Source organism: Cyrtonyx montezumae, unplaced genomic scaffold (assembly GCF_038088225.1).
Source record: "Cyrtonyx montezumae isolate F1298 unplaced genomic scaffold, pur_monq_1.0 scaffold_0, whole genome shotgun sequence".
NCBI classification, from domain to species: Eukaryota; Metazoa; Chordata; class Aves; order Galliformes; family Odontophoridae; genus Cyrtonyx; species Cyrtonyx montezumae.
Window position 1 is genome coordinate 19,922,832 of NW_027071824.1, and position 9,367 is coordinate 19,932,198.

Here is a 9,367-nt window from a genome sequence, read left to right on the forward strand (position 1 = left end):
ATGACTATTTCATTTACAGATTTTTTTATCTTAAACCTGCACCGAGTTCAGCTGTGCAAAAGAATTTTTAAAAACTTGTGTTTTAATTGTTTTACAGAATTATAAAATCTTTTAATATGTGATACAAATTTTTATCAGAAATGCTTTTGATTTTTTTTTCTTGGTTTGATTATTGTAGGGGAATGGGTGCAGTAATTTTATTTTAAGTGACTTAAAACTGAAAACAAGCAGCTTAAAATGATAATTTTTAGTATACCTCTGAAGCATTCACAGGCCACAGAAGCCATGCAGCTCAAGCAGTTATTCCTCAAGGATTTATTTGGGAGGGGAAGTTAAGGTTTCTCTCCTCTGTCCTCTATCCTGCTATCCTGCACCCTCCCCTCCTTCCTTTTTATTTTTTTAATTATTTAACTGAGTGTTGAGTTCCTTCATGTTCTTCAGCCAACAACATATCTTATGAGTTCTTAAACTTTCTTTCTGCCAAAATAATGGTATAATTGTTTGAATTGTTATTATTCCTCCAGGATTCCTTTCACTCTAATAAGAAATGCAAAATAGAATGGCAGTTCAGGCTCATTATCTAAATGGAGATTTCATTCACTGATATTTGACCTGTTGTCAAGCAACCTCCTGTTACATTCAGCTTTTCTGGGTAACAGAGGGGAAATTAAGAATTCAATTTAGATTCACTTTGAAAGCAGTGGGAATTGCTGCATGCAGTCTTCACCTGAAAGCATACCAGACGTCCTGAGTTTTTGGGAGTGGAGGAGGGAGAACAAAAACCTCACACCCAACAACAAAAGATAACCTTTGCAATACTCCTTTTGCAAACATGCCCTGCTTGCACCACTTCTACTTTCCTTGTCACAGATGACCACAGTTTTAATAATAAGTGAACACTCCATTTACAGAATGAACTGCTTTGCAGATGTTCAGAATTCATCACGAATGCTGAACTTCTTTGCTTCGTTCTTTTAGTTGCCTTATTGCTCTGCCTTGTTCTTGAAAATTCTCAGCAGCAGACAGGTCAAACAACTTTCAGACTGCTTTTGATGCAGCAGGAAGGAGGCTGTTCAGGTAAAACTGAGTTGGTAGTCAGTCTTTATAAATACATGTCTGACTGTGCCTTATTAAAAAAAAGTAATTTCAGAAGGTTTTTTTTGTTGTTGTTTTTAATCTTTGTTGAATACAGATTTTAATTAGGACTCAGGTTTCTTTCAATCTTAATGCCAAATCCTTAACATCATTACTGAAGCACATAGTTAACTGGAATGGTTAAGCGTGTACTTTCTCCCTAAGGTAAACCTAGTAATAGCTTCTGAATACAAATACCTAAGTTGCATCTTAGTTCTGTAAGATATTGTTAATGAAAACAACACATAACTGGAAGAGCTTCAAGGAAATCGTGTTTTTGAAGTATCTTACAGTGAAAGCACTTCACATGTAAACTGTGTAATGTATTTCAAAATAAAGTTTCTAATTAAAATGGGACTTTCTTTGCCTACTAATAATACCAACACTGGCAGTTCAGAAGCCTACTCCGAGCATTTAAAGCTTTGTGAAGTATGCTCCAACTTAAAAAATATTTCTCTCTTTTTCCAGTATTAACTATCTGAGAATTGAATGCATCAATCTGATTTGAGGACTCCATTTTTTGAGTCCTGACTTTTGGTGGGGTTGGAGGGAGCTGACTCGACCACTCAGGTTTCCTGATGTGTCAATTTAAAATGTCAGAAGGAAAAGCAACTAAAAATAACAACAAACTGCTGAAAAGATCTTCTCTGAAGTCTGCGGTTTCTACTGTTAGTTTTACTGCACATGTTGTTTTCACTCAAATGAACTTTTAAGCAGCATTTTGGGACAACGATTACGTGCTTTATGCAATCATGAATGTCCACAGACCACCTACTCATTTGTGGAGGCCCTTCTTTGCATGGGATTACTGGGATTTGACCACTTTTCTGGCACGTCAAGGAAAGAGATTCATGTTTTCCAATTTTGACATGCTAGAAAAGTATTTGATACATGAAAGCGTTGGTCAAAATACTCCTTGTTTTTCTGTTTTCCTGCTGTTTATAATAGAGTGTTTATGGACCTGTTTTTAAAATATTGTCTTTAAAAGGTCTTCTTAATTCCTGATTCTTCAGCTTCACGTTGTGTGCATTGAAGTGGTGCAGTACTTCTTCCCCAGCCTATGTTTTAGCTCAGTGGAATCATGAGGAAGTGTTGGCATGATGGGCAGTGAGGGCAGCAGGAGCCTGTTGCTGTCTGACATTGGCACGTTGCAGACTCCTGGTCCTTAGGACCAGGCCTCAGTGGTTGGTGCAAGGGTTCTGTTCTTTACGTAGATTTGTTCTTTCCAGTTATTGATAGAAGAAAAAATGCTCTTTCCTGCATTAAGAGAAACTGTGCCCCTGTATCTGATCTGCCTTCAGAAATTGCCCAAACTACCTGTAGAACACTGGTGGAGAACTGCCTGAAGTCCCTTGCTTTGTGGCCTTCCCTGCATCTGTGAGAAACTTTCTTAAAGCTGAGCCTACAGCTGGCCTGTGAAAGGATCTCATCATGATGGAGCACTGAATGTTAGGATACAGTTTACTGCTGCTCAGACATAGGAGATGTTTTTTGCTTGGGTGTGCAGTGTACCCAGGTGGCCTTTTCAATAGGTGGTTGCAAAACTTTGTAGCTTGGTAGTGGTGTGTAGGAATGAGCTGGCTGCAGTCTTGTCAGTAATGAAAAAATGTATTGCCTGTATTCTAACCATCTCTAGAGCTTTTCTTTCCTCTCTCAAGGTTATTTTTTTATTTGATTTTATTCAAATCTGAAGACAATTTGTCCATGTGAACAACTAGCATTTCCAGATTCCTGGTGTTGTTCGAGGTTATCTTACTCCAGCATGAGCTGCAAACTCAGAATCTGCCTTTTCCCTTTGTTTCTGGGTGCCCATTCAGTCCAAGCACTCCTTAGGGCAAGTTCAGATACCTCTCCTGTTACACCCTGGCAACGGAAATGCCACGGTAATGATATAGCTAAAATTAGAGAGATGGCTATCAGTTTGCTGGCTTGCACTTTTTTGTGAGACTTCTAACTTTCTGGGGGTGACAGAGAAAGATGAGAATAGGCATCAATGGGAAGAAAATGGATGCTGTTTCCTTTGTAGTGGCAGCAGCTCATCTACAGTGAAGTCTGGGAGCTGGTGTGCTGCAAGTTCTGCCTGCCCCACTGCAGCTATGGGCAGTCTATTCATGCTGCTTCAAAGGGGAAGAGTGCTGTGGGGACATTTTGTCAAGTTGCACTCAATTTGGTGGAGCTTAAGGGTGGCAATCCAACACTGATACCTTCAGATTACAGGTAAGTAAAGATGTCTCTGCCTTTGTGCAGATGGCAAATGAAAACCCCTCACTGCCTCCCGGGTCACTGAGGTGAAGGTCGTTGTGTTTGGTGCATTGAAGCAGTAAAAAATAATTGTTTCATCCGTGTGATCCCTGTTGCCACTGGTAGTAAATATGTGTTCCCAGAAAGCAGTTCTGCCTACATTTTTCAGTGCTTGTGAAAGGAAAAATGTTCCTGTTTTCAAACAAATACCAACATAGAGTTACCTGAAGCTTCAGATCTGTGAGCAAAGCCTGCAGTGACCCTACGGATGTCACCGGTACAGTATCTGCTGTTTATAACAAAGACCTATGAGAAAAGAGAATAAAACACTGTTAAAATAGGAACTCTCCCAACTTCAATTCAGGTCTGTTCTTTGGTGAATTTTAAATTAATGAAAAATGTCTGCTGAGCTCCACAAGACTGAGAACAACAGTACTCTTGCATAAAGTTCCTTGGGTTAAAAGTGCTCACCATATTTTTCTGCTGAGCTCTTGCAGCACAGAGGGGAGTGCTGGGGCCAGGCAGACTCTGGGATGTGTTGGCTGATGCTCAACTGCTGACCTGATCGCTTTCCGTCTGTCTCCATAAATTACAAAAGCTTGGACAATGAGCCCCTAAGCTTAGCTGGTGTGAGTTGCTTGTTAAGGTCCTGTGATTTTAGTGATAAAAATGTACTTTCCTTCATGATCACAACTCAATGAGACAGTCCCATCAGAGACAGCAACTGTAAAGGGACAGCTGGGAGATGTTTACCAGTGCTGTGATACTTTCAGGGAGAAATGATGCCCTGGGAGAAATGTTCTTGGTGGGGCTGAGAGCTGAGTGCTGCTTTCAAGTAGTTCTGAATTAAACAAATGTGGCTATTACATGTTAATGCCCAGTGCTGGTACGAGCTCAGTGTTTTCTCTGTCAGGAGAGTTACTTGGGAAGCAGATCAGGACAACGTACTGCATGTGGCTCGTGCACTTTTGGGCTCGGGCCTGCTCTGCTTATAGGCATGTCTCTGCTGATCGAGTCTTGAAAGCCTGCCATCACTCCCAGAAGAGATGTGTGATCTTCAGCAGGAGTCGTAGTTTATACAAAGCCTGTTCTCCTGCAGGCAGACTTTTGTATAAGGCTTATTGAAGCCAGTGAAGCCTGGGACTCTCTTCCCTCACTGCATGATCCTTGTGAGAAGGAACATGGGTGGCTGCTGGTGCTGTGACTTCTCTGCAGCCATTTCCACTCCTGTGGCCCACAGGCCACCTTCCTCCGTGCAAAATGAGAGCCCGCAGGGCCACTTGCCTCATGTCAGCTGGAGCAGGTTGTGCGTGGGGCTGTGCCCTGTGGCTCAGACAGCAGCTCACTCTTCCATAGTTTCGCAGTGGGAATCAGAGAGAGGTTGCAGTGGGTTGAGACCATGACAGGGCTCTGTGGTGCTGCTCCTGTACTCTCAATAGCTGGCAGCCATTGAAGCCATTTCCTGTTTTTACTACTCTTACACTCTGTTGTGAAAACAAAACTATTAAGCAAGTGTATGGCTTGTGCCTTCACATCCCTACAGTTTTTACAGTTGTAATGTGCAGTGAGGAAGTATAAATCTATTACTGTGGGCTTGAACAAAAAGGATGAGAAACTTGAAACCATCTGGAGCAGCTTAAGCTGTTCTCTAAACATGGAAATCCGAAGGCTGCAAACCTTCAATAATATCTGCTGGCTTAAGCCTGAGCGCTGCAGTGATCTGATTCATGCTGACCACAAGGGGAGGCTTGGGTCCTCGGTTCCTTTCTTATAAAGTAGCTAATAAATATTAAATTATATTAAATTTCATTATCGAGGGGAGAGATAGGTGGTCTGGTTGACACTAGATGTCAGTGTCGGGCTTCTCTGGGCTTCTGCACCTCTCGAGAGAGAGAACAGGCTGTCAGTGGAGAGATGGGGATGTCCTGGCTGAGGTTCGTGACCTTTTGGCCCTTCCTAGTCTATAGAAGTTTATTATTTGTAAAATATCAGAGTCTTTCGTCTTCTGCTTTTCCTTGAATTTTGTGGCTAAGTCCAAAAGCTCGTTTTTAAGTGTCAATTTACAGTATTGTATTTGAGAAAAAGAAATTTAAAAAAAAATATTGGGGAATGATATTTCATTGGAGATCTTCACCTATTGAATTACTTCTGTCACAAATTAAGTAATAGATTTTGTCACTATACTTTTACTGTACAACATTTCTCATGAGTAACTGTTCAAAGTTATAGTGATGGTGCATCTTTGTCTTGGTCCCTGGACATGGACTGTTTATGTCTAGCAAGTCATGCATGGATTATTGGGTTTGTCTCATGCTTCAAGAAAGCTGTTCCTCAGTTAGGGACTAGATAGGAGTTCTGGCTAAAGGCTGCACCTGTCTTCGCCCTACATGCAGTGTGAGTAAAGAGAAAGGATTTCTATGTGCTCTGGTACGAGTATTAGGATGAGGTGCTAAGGATGCCTTCTTGTCTCTGCAGAATTTAGTGGCAAAGATCTGATGAGTTTCAGTGGGCTGAGCTCAAGTCCTGAATTGTGCTGGCTGCAGGTACTGAAATCTTGTGAGCATGTCTATCTCTGCATGGGTGCCAACTTCTGCAAAACTTGGGGAAGAATCTCTGAATCTGACTGAGCTCCCACTGACATCAAGAGGAGGTGGATCAAACCCCGTGATGCAGACACTGTGCACTGAAGTGAAGGCATGGGCCGAAGTGCTACTGATGGCTCCTGCAGCTGAATGAAGCCAGGAACAAGGAGAGACGCTCCCATTGTGTCCAGAAACAATAGTGCCAACTGACCCCAGGCATGAATTTCATTTATCTGATCTGCCAGTTGATTTTACAAGATTATCTTGTTCGTTAAAAAAGGAACAGGAGCCAGGAAAAACAACAACAACAACAACAACAATGCACTGCTAGGTTTAATTTTCTTGACAGGTGAGCTTTGACCTTTCCCATGACTAGGGTTTCTTTTAGCAGCTAAACTCATCTTATCTGAGAGAGCAATCTCAGGCTGAACCTGGCTCATATTTAAAACAAGCAGAACTTCAAAATGAAGTCAGAAGGTGAGGGACTAATAATTTGAGCTGGAACTGACATAAAAAAAAAGACTGTGTTGACATTTTTTTTTCAACTGACTCCAGCTGGAACACCATTGTGTTGTTGTGGCCCATCAACTGGGCCAGTGATGGCATTCTGAAATCCAGGTTCTTCCCTGTCTATAGGCAAGCTGCCCTTTCTGCTGGTGAGGACTCACCTCCCTGGCACCTCATGCCACACCAAGCCCTTTCCAGACACATGCTGCTGAAGGCCAAGTATGCCTGGGGTGGCAGGGAGACTTGTGCCCATGTGGTGCTATCCTGGAGCTGTGTCTCTGTAGAAGCAGAGGTTTCTGAGAGAAAACTGGGGCAAAGCTCAGCTTGGCTGAGATGAGAGAGAACAGCTACATCAGCGTGTGCTGAATGCATGGTGGCTGGGCCAGCCCAGGCTTTATTATGCCAAGCACTGCAGACTTCTATAGTAGGAAATTTGCCTCATCTCTGGACAACATATCCCAGCCTTTAGCTCGTCTCATGGAGGAGAGCTCTTTCTTGTACACAGAGATGTAATTTGGTCTGAAACAACCTAACCATCCCGTTATGATGTAGCCTTGTGCAGATAGTGCCTTCATCATCTCTACCCAAGCATTTCAAGTACTGAAAGACTAGATGGAACAGCCTGAGCTCGCGCTTCTCTAGGCTGAATGGATGCAGTTACTTAATTCTTTCTTCATACATCAAGGTCTTCATCAAGCCCCATTTACCACCTTGGTATGTCCCTATTTTTTAGCATCCCTCTTGAACACGGGGGACTCAAATATGGACGCTGTGCCCAGGTGTGACGTGGGATAACCACATCCTTCCATCTACTGGCTGCACTCCTGCTGGTGCAGTGCAGCTGTGTGGTTGTGCAGTCACTGCCATGGGGGATTTTTCATCAAGGGATTTCACAATGCTTTGTGCGGGTGGGTTAGGAATAGCTCTCGGGCTCTGCCCCCTGGGACTTTTCAAAGGAGGTTGAAGCTTCTTCAGCTCTCCCATCTACACATCAGAATAATTGTCTATTGTTCTAACTGCCCTCTTCCCCTTGGCATAGCAGGCAAATACATCACCTCCTGCAGCGTGACTCTAAAAAGAAAATTACAGGGGAGAGAAGACTCCGTTGGAGAAGGGGGGCTGTGGATCAGTTTAATAGATAAATGAGGTGTAATGAAATCTTCAGGTCTCTCTTACACTTACACTTCGTGAAAGGGATTTAGATGTTTCTAAACTGTTATATAAATGAAGCAGAATGTTTTTCTAAATGATTTCCCTGAGCAACGTAACAGAGACACAAAGTGGAGCCTAATCTTGATTTTGACAGAGTGGACTCTAGCCAGGTGTCTGCTCCCCTGCTCCCTGATGGTGGGTACACACTTAGGAGAGGAGTGCACTGGACTTCTTCACAGTCTCTGCCTGTGGCTGAACACCCAGCATTCAGCAGGCAGTGCCTCAGTTTCCTTATCCTTAAAAGCAGAGGCAGAGGCACTTAGCTCCTTGAAGCACAGCACCTGAGAGAGGTGGTGCTTCCGTGGAGGTCAGACTGGTGCCAAGGCAGGGAGCACCACCTCGTGTTCTCTTACACTTTGCTGCTGTGTGGTACGACCTGGTGTGATGCTCTCCCTCCCCGCAGCAGTAAGGCGCTGTGACTTGCACTAACACCTACATTCCAGCAGGTAAGGTGTGTAGCCTTGTCAAGTGTTTTTTCATCCAGAAGGCTATGCCAGACTTGCACTCTTTGTTGTCCTTTTCCACTACCTTATGTTTTTAGACAGTTTCTCTACTTTGGCAAGACCATTTTGAATGCCTTAGCTCTATCCTGCATGTAGGCAGTCCTCCTGCTCTAGTCATCTGCAAACTTGACAGTCATACTCCATGCTCTCAGCCATGGAGCCTCAATGATTCCATGACCAGCTCTGGACATATCCAACAGAGATGATCTCCTGACTCAGCCACCTCCCCTGGAAAGCACACCATGGAGGGAACCGAGCCGTTCTGCAAAGCACATCTGTTGCTCACATAGAATGACAGTTCCCACTTTTATCCTCTCACAGGACAAATCTGAAGTGGTTTCATATTTGTTCCTCATTAATCTATGTTTTTTTATCACTCATCTGCTTGGCATCTTTCATATAATATTGTTTGTTCTCACAGTGTTTTTCTGGACACTGAAGCCAAGTGATCTCTGGTTATCTTGCCTCTTTGAGCCTCCTTTATGCAGTGAGGCATGATGTCTGCTCCTGGTCAGTGCTGCATGACCTTGGTCACACTTTCCCAAATTCTCAGCCTGAGCTAGCCTATTTCAGTGTTGGAAATGTATATGGTGAATTGAATTCAGAACAAGTTTGAAAACATTTAATTTATCTAGATGATCCTTTAAGACAAATTCAGGTAAAAATTTTTAGAAACACAAAAAAAATATGGCGGCAGTTCTGTCACCTGTTTGACCACACCTGACCTTTCCAGTGGAAACAGAAAAAAAATCCCATTAATCAACATCCTAGGTGACACTGACAGCAACAGAAACAGGAAAAGCAAAAGTACAGTGAGCTCTGCATTGTTGATCTTATCCAGGGCTGTCTTCTGAAGTTAAAGGGAAAGACTTTCCCCCTCTGCTCTGCTTTTGGAAGGCTCCATCTGAAGTACCGCATCCAGGTCTTGAACCCCAGCATGTTAAAGATATGGAGCTGTTGGTGCAGGTTCAGAGGAGGATCACAAAGTTCAGAGGGTTGGAGCACCTATAAAGACAAGCTGGGCTTGTTCAGCCTGGAGAAGAGGCCAAGGAAACTTCATTGTGACTTTCCAGTATTTGAAGGGAGATAGTAAGTAGGAGAGGGACAGGCTTTTTACACAATCTAAATGTGACAGGATAACGGGGAATGGCTTTAAACTAAAAGAAGGGAGATTCAGGTTAGATGTTA